The 18,303-nt window shown below is 39.8% G+C and overlaps 1 protein-coding gene across 1 annotated transcript in view; it reads right to left on the bottom strand.

Annotated features, from left to right (window-relative positions):
* PTPRR (protein tyrosine phosphatase receptor type R) overlaps positions 1-18,303 on the bottom strand; it is a 138,633-nt gene that overhangs the window by 31,081 nt on the left and 89,249 nt on the right. The gene's annotated exons all lie outside the window — the stretch shown is intronic.

The following is an 18,303-nucleotide window of genomic DNA, read 5'->3' as shown; positions in this document are numbered from 1 at the left end:
GCAGGAAAATTTTATAAAAACAGCAGAAATAAGTGAAAGGCAGTATAAACATTGGGACTACCAAGACAGTAGACAACATCTTATGCTAGGTAGAAGGGAAGGGAGAGGCAATAAACCACAATAAATTATCTGTGTCTGAGGAGAAGGAATGGTCATAAACTTAAAAGGGGCTATTTGGAAATGCTATACATTTCTTGCAGGACTATAAAATTCATAACATTTCCATTTCTACAGGAAAATAAAGTTGGATTCAATAACAACTTTGAGCCATGAAAATAAAAATAGACCACACTTGTATGGGGCTTGGTATGAGCCCTATTCTTTTTGAGGCTTTCTTAAAACAATATTTAAGATACCTGGCTTTTTTTTGTATTTTTAACCCATCAATCAAATATTATCTACTTGACCCTTAACTTTAGGCATATTGATTGAAAAAAATCCATGGTCTGCAAACTGTGATGACTAAACACAAAGTTATAGGCATTTATCAAAGCTATTGTGTTTACTAAGCAGCAATCAGTCCTGTAAGACTGACAGATTCAGCTGGATGAGCTGGACTACAAATGCCCAGCTCAGTTAGCCTTTACCAAGCAGCTATGCACAGATAGAGATGTGAGAACACCAGTTAGATTCCTACCTCTGCACATTATTGGCTCTCCATTAAGGTGTGTTTACAAGGAAGTTCTTTGAACTCTTCGTTACTTTATCATGCGTGGATATAGACAAACATAACAAAAGATTGTCTCAAGTCTCTCCTAATTGCCATCCTGACAGAGCAGTATACAACCTTGCCCATTTGTAACATCCCATATGCCAATGATTAACTATTTACTGGGTAATCTATTATCCAGTGATTCCAGTTTTTCTGCTGAAACTCTCCTTGGTTGTGTGCATTTCTCATCTGCAGGAGAACTGCTGGGAGAGTGTGACTACACACCTCTCCGAACACTGGATGTTAAGATACAACTGTCCCTTTTACAGTAATACCACATATTATTATAATACAGACATCATCTGATAGTATCTATGAGGCAAATGCTACTAATGTTGGGGGAATGCTTTCCTCTATAGAATCATAGAATCATTAAGGTTGGAAAAGACCTCCAAGACTTGAGTCCAACCTTTGATTGAGCACCACCATGCCAACTAAACCACAGGATTAAGTGCCATATCCAATTATTTCTTGAACACCTACAGGGATGGTGACTCCACCACGTCCCTGGAAAGCCCATTCCAATTCTTGACAACCTTTTCAGTGAAACAATTCTCCCTAACTTCCACCCTGAATCTGGTGCAGCTTGAAGTCATTTTCTCTTATCTGTTCCTGATGGCTTGGGAGAAGAGGTTGACCCCCTCTCAGGTTGTTGTAGAGAGCAATAAGGTCTCCTTTGAGTCTCCTTTTCTCCAGGCTATAGATCCCCAGCTTCCTCGTCACCCTTTCAAAGGACTTGTGCTCCTTCCTCAGCTTCATTTCCCTTCTCTGGACATGCTCCAGCACCTCAATGTCCTTTTTGTAGTGAGGGGCCTAGAACTGGACACAGGACTTGAGGTGTGGCCTCACCAGTGCTGAGTGAAGGGGGACAGTCACTGCCCTGATCCTGCTGCCCACATTATTCCTGACACAGAGCAGCATGCCATTGGCCTTCTTGGCCAGCTGGGCCATGTGCAGCTCCCGTTGACCAGCACCTCCACATCCTTTTCCACTGGGCAGATTCTTAGCCACTTTGCCCCAGACTGTGGAGCTGCAAGGGGTTTTTGTGACCCAAGAGCAGGCCCTGACATTTCACCTTGTTGAACCTCACACATGTCAGCAGATGCTTCAGTAATTTTATTTTAAATTAAGCGATTTCTATCATGTCAGTCTACATGAATAGAAATTACTCCGGTCACTCCCCTGTCACTTAGCAAAGTGTAAAGAAATAATGTCCAAGAGACAAGACCACCCAGTGGAATGGGTGAATCTCACATTGTGTCATTTTGTTCACAAGCCTATTTCAGCTTAGGTGATGGGTGGGTGGCAGCAAGAGCTTTGCTGCCCAGGCCTGTAACAGTGAGTCAGCAGTGGGTGTTTGGCTGCCTCCAGGGGTAGGTGGGGACAATTTCTGTTGGCACAGGGAAGTGGGTGGGGTATGACTCTGCTAGTTGTGCTAGAAGGTAGGCAGAAGTGAAGTAGCATCCTAAGCAAAAAATGATGGGTAAGTGGTACATGCACAGACTACTAGTAGTGTTCTGTGCCTTGTGGCACAGCCTGCATGGTACTGGGGTTCCAGTCAGCAGTACCAGCACTCATACCCAAATTCAGAGCTGTGATAGTCTGGGAAGTGGGCACACCATGGTGGCTGCTCTCAGCTGGACCCTACAGGAGGGTTCTGGCTCATATGCCTATCCCATTTCCCTGGGGCCTGCGCCAGACTGTGGGAGAAAATCAGTTCCCAGCTCCACATCACTTCTCAAGGAAAACATCCTGTTAGACCTGTCACAATACCCCTCCACACAAGCACCTCTTCTGACCACGACTAGCAATTTATTCCATGGAAAAAGGCAGTCTCTAAAACAGGTGGCTCTGAGTGCACGTATTGCAAATCCAACCTTTTGAAAACCATCCAGAAATCTACAGAAGAGCTGTGCAATGAATCCCTCCAAATCTGTTTAGGCTACCTTTGCTTGAGAAATGGGTAGCAATTTAGATTCAGACATACTTCTGGGAGAGCCTCCTGGGATTTCCTAATATAGAGGAAAAGTACTCCCATTGTCCAGTAACAAAGTACAGTGAAAATGCTAATATTTTCTTTGGCTTTTACATTGTTATAACTGACAGTCTTGGCAACAGGACTATTTCCTTTTTAACAACAACAAAAAAAATACCTGATCTAATTATAACTGTGAGTTTACAGCTTTTACCATTTATGGGGATTATTGATGAACACTGGTCTTGAGGATCTTAATCTAGAAAGAAGAACCAGTTCTTAGGTGCGTATTTAATGCATTAAAAGGTACACATTGACTAAAAACTGAATATAAAGCAATCTTTTTAGTAGTTCATAAGAAGACAAACAATAGATCACAATTCTAAAGGTAATGCTTCCATAAATATGGATATTGCAAAGAACCTTTCTGAAGAATTATTCTTCAATTAACAAAATTTTTAAAATAATGTTTACATATATTAGAAATGCTAAAATGAATATTAGATTGATCACAGAGACTTCTTTATTGCATTCCTTATGCTTAGAAACAGGGCTGAAAATAGAACATTTTGCATTGTCTTGAAAGATGAGGGAGGGCCTGAACCATCATGTGTTTGTATGTTCTAATAGAAGATGCTTATAGTCTCAGGTCCTCCTCTAGACTCTTTGGATTCTCAATGTTCCTCTAATAGTTAAATTCCTCACTCCCTGTTAAAGAATAGAAAGAAAGAATTCTCTTCTCTTTTACTGCCTGGATGGAAAGAGGTTACCTATTAAGCTCCCCTTTTTCCACCTTACTAGGAGGGACTGCACAAGGTCAGCAACAAGGAGGTACCACCTAAAACAAAGCCCATATTTGGTAATTAGCGCTTGCCTACACTAAGTTTTGAATAAGGAAATCACAATCCTACCAGTGACACTTCAAATCAGACAGCTTATTTTACTTGGAGATACACACATACATACATACATTATATATATATATATATGCATATGTATCTCCTGACTGGTGTTTTCCACTTCAAATTAGAATAAGGGACCCATACACATGGGTTTTCCCTATTTCTTCAGGCCAAGCTTTTTTTTCCCTTTTAAATAACTTTATATTCTTTATGTTTCCCATGGGAATAGTCTGGGCCAAATATGAGATTTTGTTATGATAGACCTACCCCAGCATCCTCTCGAGGTTGTGTTTTAATGGGGAAGAGTACCATGTGAGGAATCTGAGGAATTGTAAACATTTGGGCAACATTATATTAAAATTATCAGGAGACTAATTCTGTTCCACCAGCTGGGACAGCCACCTCATCACTGGGTACGTGAATAAGTGCATCAGGAAACCACTTGTGTCTGTGTATTGTCTGGAATCCCAGAGGGGAGTCTTACTACATACTCAAAGATCTCTTTTCACTTGGATAATAGGAACACGTTCACTGATGAGAATTCACCAGAGTATTTTAAATAATACATTTATAGAAGCAGATTTTATTACAAGGCATGATAAAATTAAAATTTTAAAAAGCAATGTTTGTTTGAAAATTCTTGAAAGGAAGCTCCACCTGTCCACTTTGGAGGGACACCAGGTTACTAAAGCCTTATTAAACATTAGTGAGGTCATTTCCAGTCTTCCCTGACCCTAAAATTAAGCCATAGATTTGATTACAGAAATCCAATTACCCCACACGTTTTCCCAGTTGTTTATTTGAGCTGAATAATTTCTTTAAATACACATGTTTATTCAGCACTTGTGGAAAATGCAACACCCAGATTCCTGAGCCTCGGCCTCCCATTGTGTCCCCAGCCGTTCTGGAAGCAGCGGTGATGGCTGCTGCCCTCTAGGAGTCATTGCCCTCTGACCCAGCACTAGGGACACACACGGGAGGTGCCTCCCTCCTCCTGTGCCACCCCTGGGCGAGCTGCCCTGCAGCCCAGGAGGAGCTGGGTCACCGTGTGGGTGAATAAAGCCATCAATTAGCATGGGGAGCACAGCTGGATGCAGCTGCTGGGGAGAGAGTTTGCTCTGGGTCCTCAGATCCCGCTTGTACCAGGGATCCACAGGGCTGCTCTCCCTGCGTTTTACTGAAGGAAAAAGCAGCACAATTCCCCCGTGCCTTTTGTTTCTCTGGTGCTCAGGGATTAGGCCTAGCCATGGATCCTGAGTCTGTCAGTCCATCTCATCAGCAAATGCACTGCCCGCAGGTGGGGTTTACTCTGCTGGAATTGCACTGGGAGGGCACAACTAGGTGCAGCCTTTCCAGCACTTACTGCTGCCAGACTCCACCTGCATACCTAGTTTCATGTTTCAGCAGAGCAATTCAAAGGGAAAAAAAAGTATATTTGGAAAAAAGAACAATGGAAAAAATACAGTTCTCGGCTTTCTTTCAGCTTTTAGCAAAATAGCTAAAAGAAAACATGGTCATGTAGATGAACTAATGTGATATGTAAAATGCCAGTGAAGTGTGAAAAGTACAGTAAATTAGAAAAGGATTGTTATTAATCTTCTATACCAATAGAAAATAAATAAAAATAGGAAACTCTGACTTCATCAAGAAAAATCAGCGTTGAAAAAAGGAAAAGTAGAAAAGCAGAAGTACAAAGAGGCTAAAATAATTTTTTCAAATGACTGAAGATATTGCTGTTTTCTTCCTGCCTTGGGCAAATAGTAATATGGATCATCTAATAAACAACTGAGACATTTCTTCATAAATGAAGATTTATAATATCCATTACAGACAGTCCTGAGAAGGTTAAGAGATGACTCTCATTTGAAGCAATAATTTGATAAGTTTTAAAGTAATATTCACAGTACTATTAAGTATTTGCTTCCAATGCATAAGAACAATTTATATTTTTTTCCAAAATCCATATATATGATTCTTGCTCTGTACTTGCTAGACTGAAATATATATCCACCATGTACTGCTGATATTACAGGATATCTTGGGAAAGTAGGGGTGAATGAGAGTATGGTTACATCAATGGCTATGATAATCTCTTGATTTTCTTCTGAGCATCAGCATAATACCTCAAACAAGTCTTCTAAGAATACAATAAAATTCCATTATTGAACATCCCAATTTGAAATATGAAGATTCATTTTTCTTACATCTACATTCTTTCCTTGAAATGTAGAGCTCATAACTTTCAATTTTCTGTTGTGCTGCAGCACATATTAAAGAATATTCTAATACAAAACCCCATGAGTTCTGATAATATACAATACCCATTAATGTAATTATCCTCCTATTTACTTTTCCTTTCCACAAAGGTTAATCAATATCATCAGTATTAGTCTGAGAAAATAATGAACTAAAAATATTTAGGTAAGTATGTGAATGTCATCCTAACACATAAATATTTGCACTTAGTATTTATTGCCCATACTGTACTTTTATTTTTACACTCCCAGGTGCCCTATGAAACACTGATATACAGATGCTTGGCAGACCCACAATGAAAACTCAGCTTCCCAAATGCTCTCTGCTTTACCTCCTAACAATTCTGGGTTTTACTTGAACAAGAGCTGCAGCTTTTAGGAACCACTCTGATCTGAAGTTATCAACATTTTCAACAAACCAAACCTGTATCACATCCCAAACTGAAGTACTCAAAAATCAGAAGTTGAGATCAACCAACTAACAAGGGCAAACAAGAATTTACTTTGCATTATGACCAATTAGTCTAAACTGATCGAATCTGATACCTTGAAGAATCTATTCTGCTCAGCTCATGTCTGGTTATTTTACAGGTACTTTATTATGCATAAAAATAAAAAGTTCAGGACTTTAGTTCCACCTTCAGCACTTGGGTGTGCAGTAGGTGAAAACTTGACCTTCCCCACTCTCCTGCTATCCCTTGACATAGAAGTGCTACTTAAACCACCAGAAATTACCTATTGACTTCTTACCATGCATGGGAATAGTAAACCTCTCTTTTTCTATGGGTTCCTGGCCTCATTTCCAAAACCTTATTCCTCTCACAGATAAACATTCTTCTGGCTCTGATTTTTCCTCTCCAGAGAGGAGATCCTGGACAGATAGGTATTAGCCCGATTTTCCACAAACATGCTTAACAATTAAATGGTTAATATCACTGATATTTATATTATTTCTACTCTGCCTTGCAGATATCTGTACCTGAGACAAATCCTGTAGCCATTGGTGTAGCAGTCCCATCTCACCAAACCAAGGACCTAATTTATAGAGGCTAATTGAATATAACACTGAAGTTAGTACCTATCACCTGAAAGCCAGAGATGGAATATATTTAAGCTCAGGACTCTAAGAAACTTCTAGTATGAAGTATGCATCTTCTTGAGAAGATGTCTGTTGTTTCTGTTCATGTTTGCTCTGTCACACAGCTCTCCTCACAGTATTCCAGTGTTGTATTTTTATTTTTCTCTATTTTGATAACAGAGAAAACATCTAACTGATGTTTTCTGATTCTGAGGAAGGGGTCTGGAAATGATGACAGTAAGCAGTACCTACTGGGAGAAGAAGAGGGATATATGGCTGCTGTGAGGCAAGACTTCCAATCCTCTGCAGCCTCGCAGCTATAAGAAATCTCCTGGCAGTATATTCCATCTCTCTGAGTCCACAGAAGCAGATCTGGAGCCTCAGCTATGAAGTTTAAATAGTTTTTTTGAGACCAGGAGGCAGTTCATGTTCTCTCCAGTGGGTCGGATCTTGTTCCCACAGCCATGAGTGAGAGGAGACCAATACATCTAGCACTAAATTGCAAACAATTCTCAGGATCTACTCACAGCTCAGCAGGTCAAAATGAGCTGAGGAAACGGTTTTGACAAGTACTTCTGGATTAAGTTTTAAGCAATCAGTATCTGGTTAGGACAGGAATGGCTCAATATCCTGTAGAGGAAAACAGCTGACATGAGTGTAGTTTCAACTTTCCCTCTTTTAATCAGGCTTTCTAATGTTCTGCCAATTCACTCCTGTTCTGCCCTCGATAAGGCAATGCTGCTCAGCCACGGGAACTGACTGTTCAAAAATGCAAAGCTTAAACAGCCTCCCATCTTTTCCTGTAGATTATTTCTACAGTCAAATTGCATTTTGTCACGCAAACTTACATCTTCAATAAAATTTGAATGGCAACATAAAGCTCTGTTTCTGCTTCATAGTCACATTTATGTGTCTGCAGCACGAGTGAAAATTGAGTTCAATGTTGAGAAGCAAAAATCAATGAAGATGCTAATTTGTTGTGCTTATTTGAGCTGTTTATTCCAAGAGCTGAACAAATGTTTACCAATTAGTGGTTAATTTTCTTTACATGGTAGAGCTTTAATTGAATGCAGTATTGTTTATTACTATTCTTATCTGCTTGCATTGCAGCATTGCTCTATTTCATACAGGAGGCCTCATTGCACAAACTTACTGGATGACCTGTTCTCTCTCTGATTACTACAATGAATATAAGCAAAAGGAGTTAAAAGAATAGGAAAAATGAAAAGAGAATGGGGAGTAATAACAATTGACTGCTAGGTCTCCAGATATTAAATAAATGCACAACTTAAGGAGCTCAGATAATGCATTTATTTAGGGTAAGCCAGCAAGGACTATTAAAAAAAACCCACATATTTTGTCTGTTGTATATTTTGTTTAAAAAATAAGAAAAAAAGCAATTTGCGTAATATTTTTGTCATATTTGTATAAGTTTCCCCTCTATGCTTCCAGTTCACAAGTACCTCTGTGAGACCTTGCAGAAGCTGTAGCTTTGTACCACCATTGCCAATTTAGATCTCTTATCCAGGTGCAAAGCCAGATTACTTTTCCCAGAACATGCAAGGCTCACTTCTTCCTGAGCACTTCATGATGCCCAGAGGATGCTTGTCTGCATTATACAGAGAACAGCCTATCTAGGAAAACTGAACTAATCACTGAGGATGAAGAGCTGCAACACTACAGCAATATCTTCAAGGAAGTGTTTTTTTAAGACTGCTTAACTGACATTTTCTGCTATTCAATTGGTCTATAATCAAATAAATGAAAAATAGATCTTAGATTTTTCATATTTTAGATTAAAAAAAAAGTTGGTTTGTTTTTTTTCATAGGAGGAGCCTTAGGTAAGTCAATTTAGCTTCATGTATTCCATAATAATTAATCTCTTAAGCACAAATTCTACTTCCATCCTGCAAATGCTGCTCATTTAAGGAATGTAATCTATAACCCTTACATCCAAACAGGCAAATATATAATCAATTTGCATACTGATGTCCTTCAATACTCTTTTGAGACTTTAACCAAAACCAGCTGAGCTGGAAAAAGACATAGGCAGGAATATTCTAAATGTAAATGGGCAGTATCTTCAGACAGTATCAGTAGGAGAAAATTATTTTTTATTGTGACTTGAAGGCTAATCAGTACAATGAGTTCTTTCCTGGTGAGTTTGCCATTTGGGAAAGACAGGAAGGAACATCTGGGAAAAGAGGCGTTTACTACACCCTGTCAACCTTAAGATAATAAAAAAGCACATTCCTTGTTTATTTGACTTGGTCCTCATTATCTTTAAACTACTGCAAGTGTCATACGGAAGATTTCTAAGCAGACAAATGAATTGTTAGTGCACTTTGAAGAAATTACTGAACAGCAGCAGTTTCTGAGGAATGCAAAACCTCCAGACCCACAACGTTGCTCAACAGAGCTGCGCCACCTACGGACGTTTCCAAAGGGAGCCGGCACAACAGCTCTGCTCGATCACACAGCAGACAAAGCACCTGAGCCTGCCTGTACAGAGCCCAAATCCTTGGAGCACATCCACTTTGGAACACAGCTCCATTCCCAGGGTGACTAATGAACCTAAGCTGCACAACGAACTGATGGGATTTAAGCTCTTAGAGACAGGACCCATATATGTGCTCTTAGATCTGCCCTTTCTTTAGCTGCTTCTAAAGTCTCCAGACCTGACACCTAAGCTTTACATATAAACCTTTCTCTTTCCAGCTTTTTTTTCTTGATCCACTGGCATAGTCTGGCTTTCTGGCCTTGATTTCTATGGGAAGGCTTGCTCAAACAAGCGTATTAATGTGAAAAGTGCCTGCATTCCCTTTGAAAATAAAGTTTAGGAAATCTGCTTAGGCTTGCAATTTGAAACAGAGCAACGTTTAGATGCTTTTAAGAGAGCTGCAAATGTCTGCATGCCAAGGTGTACTTTATCTGGCACTTCAGAGGTTAGGTAGACCTTTAAAAAAATATTGCCAAACTGTGCAGTCCCATTTAGGGCTGAAAAGCTGATGAGGAACTGACAGGTAAGTGATCTGGAGCTCTTTTCTACAGAGCTCAGCAGATCCCTTGAAGTCCATGGCCTTGGACCACCTGCCTTCATCAGAGACATTCCTATAGGGGGCTGCACAGGCAGGACTCCAGAACAGGGAAACGCATCAGCACCTGTGCCAGAGATGAAGGCCAGAGATGAAGGCCAGAGCAAAGGCTTTCTGATCTACTCTTTCTCATATGCACCATCACAGACTAAAAATTTTGGAGTGACATAATAACAATTGCTTCAGATTCACAGTCGGTCCTCTATTAGCAAAGGATTCATAGCATTTAGAAACTTAAATCGCTTGATTTAAATTTACTTCTATGAATTTGAATAAAGGAGAGAAAAGTGAGGATCCTGACAAAAGTAGTGTTCCTCTAAATGTACATTGCATTATGAAATAAAGAGAAAGGAGAGAAGTCATATCTGAAAGATAAACTGAAGTCACTCCCAACCTGACCTCCTCTCCATCTATCTCAGCACAAATGCTTCCAACACACAGAGCTTCATATGGCTGATGATGTAATATAGGTCAGGCTAACATACATTGAAGCAATGTAGAAACATAAACTTGGTATACCCTGTAAAGCTAAAGGTTGACCAGTATCCTGTTTTCAATAGAAAGAGGAGTTTTAGGGAAAGAATGCAAGAACAAAGCAAGCAGGAATTATTGATTACTTCATTAATACTGTTACTTATTTTCAGTATGTTCTCCATCTTCTGCCAATCTGGACTTTAGAATGTTCTGAACCAAAGGGTGCTTTCCCATCTTTGTGGTTGGTGTTTCCCTTCTGTGGTTTTTCCTTCAGACAGTATTCTTAGCCCACCTTATGACCTCTGCACTGACCCTGGATGATGTACTCTGTAGCTGGGAGCCAGGCAATAGTAAGCATTATACATGGGGACTAGAGGGTTATTGAAACCATCTACCTTTGTGAAAATCCTTGTGATGAAGGAGAAAAAAGATATTTCATTATAATCTTATCAGTAAATTGCAAATGCATTCTCTGTAGCTACAGGATTAACTTGAGGATTAATTACAATACCAGCTTTCTGCTTTTCACAATGCTGCCTTCTTTTGTAAACCTATTCAGTATTGTGTTCTGTGGGCCAAACTCTCTTCCCAGATACGTCTATAAATCCACTGAGACCAAACAAGCTAAACAGAGTCTGGAGTGAAACAAGCCCATGCAAATTGCATTTTTTAACTGTTGTGTACTTTTCTGCCATTCTGATCGTTTTCTCTTCTTGTAAGACCGTGCTTTTAGATCCACTATCAAATCCAGGGAAAGGAACTGAAAGCCTCTGGACTATGCAGCAGTCTCCCAGGGGAATTTTTTATGACTCAGGAAGGATTTGAGACATCTCAAAAACAGGAGATGCCACTGTCAGGGGATGGTGGGAAGCAGGACAGTCTCTCAGCCCTGGCAGAGGGGAAAACTCAGCTGCCTCCTGCCCAGCACCAGCCCCATCTCTTGCTGGCAGCAGTTTTCCAGGGAGCTGCCATTGGTCATCCTGAAGCACTGGGACTGAATTCCCTAGAGAAACATTGTACTTAACGACATTTTTCTGTGTGGGAATTATATACACTACTTCCCTTTCTGATGCCTATCGCATATTTGAGCGGTCATTTGAAGTTGCTGTGTTCTGTTTTGCTGCTGTTATCAAATCACAATATTAACATAACAAGGATAATTATAGATACCATAAATTAATAAGAATACTCTCTGTTAAGCATCAAAGTATATTCTTTGATAGAGAGCATAAGGAAAAGTCTCAGAAAGAAATATCACTTTTGTAGCTTCTTACAGACTCCCCTCGTTAGAGAAATGAACGGAGAGTTCAAAGGTAAGGTATTTCATGAAGATAGGCACTGATTTGCAACACATATTGCAACACTTAACCAATTAATGTCCCACTTGTCTTAGTAGGAAAATCACAAAAAGAGTTCCTGAAATGTCTTGGAAACTCAGATAAGATTCAAAGCCTAACCAAATGGTTGCATCAGCTCGGATGTGATGGTATCAAAGCAGACAATTCTAGCAAGAGCCTGGCTGAAATGTCAGTGTTGCATGGAATCAGCTCTGCCTCTGGGCAGTATTTCTTTGGCTGAGCCATTCCCATGGTATACTTTGGCCATCCTCATCTCTGCCATGATGCTGTTGCTTCTCTGTTTGCTGAGGCACATCTGATTGCCTGTATGCATTTACTACTTTTTCTGATGTCTAGAATGTAAGTCTCTTTCATAGAGGAACTTTGCAATTTTGTGTACATATGGAGTCTTGCACAGAGGGATCCTGATCTGTGACCAAGGCTCTCAGAGAGAATGCTAAAGAGAATTTCCAGCAAGAGCTGAGAAATACCCCAGCCCAGAGATTTACATGCAGTATTCCTTGAGCAAAGGTGTATGTGCACACAGGAGACATTTCTGCTAGCTAACAATGTTAAGCTTTCTGTACATACTAGCTCTGACTATGCAAGAGATCTCTGCTGAATATCCAGAACTGGATTTTTCAAAAAAGAAGTAGTATAATTAATCAACTCTCATAATTATGAAAAGTTCTCCTAGCACAGCATAGAAGTAAAATTAATTATGATTGCACTCAAAGAAAAGATTCATGGCCTGGACTGTTAACTGATGGCTACAAGATAAGATGGATGTAAGCACTGCCCAGCACATGGATTCTTGCAATTCAAATAAATACTTGGATATCTTACACTGCAGTTTTGGAGGCACTTTGATTTTTTTCTTTTCTTTCTTTAAGTGTTTTCTCTGTCTGTTCCTAACATTTTAAATTAAGGGGAATTGAACTTTGTTCAGCATTAGGCTGTCCTGTAAAAGAAATATCATGAACAGAGATAAATGCATTCCAAAACAAGAGGAAAGGGGAATATTTTTGTTTAAAATAAAAGCATTAGTCTTTTCCAGACCTTAATGGGGACACTCAAGGAAACTTTTCTATACAAACCCCAAATGTGAAAAATCAACCTTCCTTCTAAATAATAGAATGCTGTAAATCTGATACGGATGCTTCCTTCTATGTTGTTTGGCTGAAACCAGTACTTGTGGCTACTAGTGAAGGGCTCAGGAGATACTTGCTGCTTACAAACCAATCCCATAAAGAGGCTGGTGCCTTTGTCCCTTAGCACAGCACTTCCAACCTACCATTGTGAAAAGGTGATATATTAGGTTGCAAATGTCACAGATGGACACATCCTGCTAAGGGCTGAGACAAGGTGCTCAGAGCTTTCAAGTCCAGCTAATGTGCATCTCCTCACTTTCCCAGATGTCCCACTCTGCTTGCACATTAGGACAGCTGGTGAAGCAGTCACAGAAACCATGCCTGGATGGTCAAGCACAGAAACAAATTAGAGGCAGAGAGGAGCTGAGGAAATCAGTCACTGGAAAGCTGCATCAGAGTTTAACTCTCTGATTTCCAAACAGCACTTAAAGATCCAAAACTGCTGAAAAAGACAAGGGGATTATTCACACAACTCAAATAACTTATGTGCTCAGGGCAACAGTAGTCCCTGTAAATTCCAGGCTCAAGAAGCACTTAAATATTAACATGGATATTTTCCCTTGTGTGACTTTTCAAAAGATCAGCTGGACAAATCCCTGCAAACCCACCAAAACTGTCTACCAGATGGCAGCCACTGATTAATTTGTCTTAACTTAAGCCAAAAAGGAAGAAAATGTGATGGGTGGAGCCGCAAAGACAAGCACAATCAACATCCGACCAAATAGGGTTTCCTGTCACCTTGGGAACGACACTGATTGGCACTGTCGTTTCCTGTGTACAAGCTAAAACCAGTAGCAACTGGAGTAACAAGAATAAACGCCAGATGAGAGACCTGGGAATACAATAAAATTATCATAAAATTCCTGACTAAACCCCAGAGGACAGTAAAGGCAAAACCAAGGGTAAGCACAGACTGCATATGCTGAACAGAGCATTCCTCTGTACATGAGAGCAGAGGGCCATGAAGCTGCATCACAAGAATTTCTTAAACAAGGGTAGGCTAATTTGCCTAAATTAACCACTCCCAAAAGTGAGAGTCATGTGCCTTGGAAAGCTTATTTTTCGCAAGGGGAGAAAAAAGGGATGTGGGACAATTGAAAACAGAGATAGAAATAGGAGTGGAAACCTACCATCCACCCACACTAATCTGAAGTAATTTTAAGATGTGCCACAGACACGGGGAAATGAACTGTGGGTGTAAGTTTAGGCAATGGTACAGAGTTATTTGCATTTATTTATTGAGATTACAACTCCCACAGAGTTTTGCTTCAAAGAGCTGTAAACACAACCAAAACAGCTTCTCAAGCAGCCAGGAGTCAAATAGTTAAAATACAGGTTTTAGAGAGTCTTTGTTAGGCTGGTGACTAAGTTCACTTCCTCTCCAGAGAAAGGGGACAATTCACATTCCTGCCCTCTTCCTACACTGTAGATAAGCAAAGATGTCTGTAATGGGTTGGACAGAACAGACGTTCATGCAGCCCAAAGATCTGGCACTTGCAGAAAGTTTTTAGTTTCTGTGCACTCACAGAAGTGTTCCACAAATGCAGGCTGGGGGCACAGTATTATTCTCTCTCTAGTGATGAATCCATGTGCCAGCACAGACCTCTTGGGCATGGAGCAGGAGACCCTGGAAGCTGGATCCCATCTCACGCTCCCCCTTACTTAGAGTAGTTTCTCCCACCTCAGTAGCCCAGGTAGCCCAAGGTCCTTGCTTTTACTCTTCACCCAGACTTCAGGAACCAGAAATCAGCATTGCTTTCAGCTAATTGAGATGGCCTAGAAGGAGGGAAGCCACAATGCAGGGCTTCAGGGAGACCCTGCACTGAAAAGACAATTACCTAAAAGGCAATAAGCAACTGCTTCAATCAGGATTGGTCCCCTTGCACACCCACTGCACACTACATGTGCAAGCTACATCTTGAAAAAAAAAATCACAGTGCCAGGGAAACAATCCCAGGCACTGAATGATAGTGCTACGTATCAATCATTGCAGCACTGGTTTTTTTTTAGTCTTTGACAACAAGAGCACTCCAAAGCAATTTATGGTTTGGGAATGAGCACATACACAAACCATTCCCAGGATGAAGTCTGCATCCAGGCCCTGCTTCTCTTGGGGCAAGAGAGCTTAACAGTATGGACACAAACCAATCTCTGCTACACAGCCTTAGTGCTGTAAGTGTATCTGGGTACAACGAATTTTTAAGTGGATGCCCACCCCTGGAGGTGTTCATGGTCAGGCTGGATGGAGTTTTGAGCAACCTGACCAAGTGGAACGTGACCCTGCTCTTGGCAGTGGGGCTGGAACTCTCTCTTTGAAAGAACAAATCTCTTTGAAAGTCCCTTCTGACCCAAGCCATTTTATGATTCTATGATCTTACAGACCAGAATGGAATATAGGTACCAAATGAGAGAAATGTATTTTTAGGTCTTTCAGAAAGTGTGTGTGTGAGGGGGTTGTAATTGTATTCTCTCACCCTTCTTAAATGATGTGAACAAATAGTAGCAAGTAGGACTTCCACTGCACATCAGGTTAAGGTTCTTATCTTTGTTACATCTTTTCAGATGGACACAATATCCACCCATCCTCAATCTAGTGGTGTAGGAATATGTCTGGAGATTTATGTGCCATGCCCAAAGTGCTCTAAGGAGTTGGTAGAAGAGACAGATCAGAGCACAGAAATTCCTGCCTCCTACCTCAAACTCAGTTTACTGGTGCCTGGTGCTTTGCAAATTCCTTCTGATAGGGTATCACCATAAAACCATTCCACAGCTTGTACTTCCATGTTGGCACATAGCTTTGCTTCAAACAATTACACTGACATTTTCCTAAAACAATCCCTACGATTTAAATGAAGAATGCAGAAAGCATATTCAGTGCCACACAATAGGGAAAATTTATCCTCCAAATCTATGCAAAGCTACTTTATTTTAGCCAGGAAATCCAAGGCCCCCTCCTGTAAATATATTAAGTAAGTTCCCATGTTTGTGCAATAAACTACAAAATCTGGCATGTTTACAGTAGCCCAAGTGCAAGGTGCTACCCTCTGAGCATTACTTAAAATTATTACTCATAATGGATAGTTTTGTAAAATCATAATGGATCAGCAACACCATAACTATATTTGCAGCAACTGTGCTCTGTGATCTAAAAATCAGAACAGAGACAGAGAGAATTGTTGGAAATTTTTCTCATCTATTAGAGCAGAGATGTGGTTGAACAGTGATATCCTGAGGTGCAGCTGAGGTTATATTAATGAAAAAAAGAGCACATCAGGTTCTTTACCCTGGCTCCAATGTTTCTTATGAGGTTTTATTCAGTATACTGTATTGTTAAGATAATGATTCATTTTAATGAATGCTGCCTTTCTAAAATAAGGAAAACAGGTATTAGAGTTAGTTTTTGTCCTATTTGTCATCTGTGGTATTTGTCATCCAGATGGCAATTTACAGTGTACAGAAATTGCCTAAGACGCTGAAGCTATAGTTTAATAATTTGTGTGTCTATTCAGAATGACTAATAAAAGAGAATACTTTTCAATATTAAAAGCAATTTTTTTCCACCTCCAAACCTGAAGCCTAAATTATACAACATTTTCTTTGTAAAGATGTAAAATACAAGATGTTTCTGAGGAAGGATGCTGAAGACAGAAAGAGAATATTATTTGTGCGTGCACCTTTTGCTAATATGTCCCTGTTTAAAAATTTACCTTTTGGCACTGAGTTCCATAGACTCCTATGGGTTATCTGAATATTTTTTTTTCATATTATAAAGAAATATATTGCCTTTCTTTCCCACTAGAATATTTCTCTTTCTCATGTTACAAGGAAGTAGACAGAGATGAGCATTATAATGCATGTTATCTTAACTTTTGTTTCATTATACTTACAGGGAGCTGTACTCACTGCATGTCTACTGAAAACTTCTTAGAACTGGTGAAAGAATTCTGTTGCCAGTTTACAGGGATCTTCAGGATGGTAAGAGAAATCTCACTGGGAGAGTCTCAGCTGTGGCATAGTATTGCTCTGCTTTGTGGGGAAAAGTAACATCACACAGAGTTGTCACAGTCAGAGTTCAAGCCAAATTTCACTCATCTGTTATGTTTCTAGAGAGCAATAATTGATTGATTCAGGTGGTTGTCCCTGTACTGTTCTCTATGCTGATGCCTACTGATTTTCCATAGAGGTTGCAGAATTGGTTGCACATTCTGCTGAATAATGCCTGTGAGCAGCCCTCTCCCCTCCAAGTTTTGCTCTTGCTGGCTCTTCTTTTTCACAGAGTATCTTCTATTTTCCTGTGTCACAGATGTTCCTCCATACCATTGCATAATTACTTTATTTCACATTTTAAAATGGTTTATTATTTCACTTATCTGCCAGCTTTTTGCTTTATTTGCCAAACTGTTTTCTATCATCATCTTCACTCTCTTGTGTATATTTGCAGAGGAAAAAAAATCAGCACAAAGCACATGTAAAATACTATCTGTTCTGAATAAGAGTCCTGCAAACCCCTGGCATCCTGATAGTGATCATGAGGAGCTCTTCCTTTTAGACAGAATAAGTTTCTGATGAATATGTAAAAGACTAAGAAAACACAGAGCTGTGATTTTTCCCTCTGATTACTAAAATATAATAGCCAGTTTTAGGATTTTGTGGTTAGAATGGAATACAAATGCTTGAGAAATTTTTCCAAAGCACTGTTTGTTTTCAACACACAGTAGAGGAGACATTTTCCACATTTTCTTTTCTTCCATGTATCTTTGCTCAGTAACTAATTTGAACAAAACTTCATATTGTCCACTAGTTAGTTGAAATGTAATTGTCATAGTCACAAATAACACTGTAACTAAAACTCACAGCTGCAGTGGCCACAGAAAATGTAAACCCCGTTTGTAATACTGTGCTGGTGTGGTAACATTTGTATTTATATCTACCATGATTGTGATTTAACAACTCACTGCTTGCACTAAGAATTTTCAATGCTTGATATGTCAGAATGAAATCTAAAATACCACATCCCACTTCACCAGATTCTGCTTTTGGCTGGGACCATTCATATCAACATGAATTTTGGGCCAAGAAACAGAATAAAAGGAAACATTATTCTGCTGAAGGAACAGTATATATTATTCATATAAACCTATAAAAGCCTAAGTAGAAAAGTAAACACTGATGCAGTATTCATAGATGTGCTCATGGAAGAGAAAACAATTATTTGCATCCGAAAGTCAGGTGTTGGCACTGTGATATTGTGACAGCTCATCACCAAAGACACCCACAGGAGAACAGCAGCTCTCCTGCTCCTTTGGTGAGCAACAAACATTGTG

This window comes from Agelaius tricolor, unplaced genomic scaffold (assembly GCF_023055355.1).
Source record: "Agelaius tricolor isolate 1412-34295 unplaced genomic scaffold, bAgeTri1.0.p SCAF_3, whole genome shotgun sequence".
Classification (NCBI taxonomy): Eukaryota; Metazoa; Chordata; class Aves; order Passeriformes; family Icteridae; genus Agelaius; species Agelaius tricolor.
Note: the sequence above shows the minus strand (reverse complement) of the source record. Positions and strands in the feature narration are given on the sequence as shown.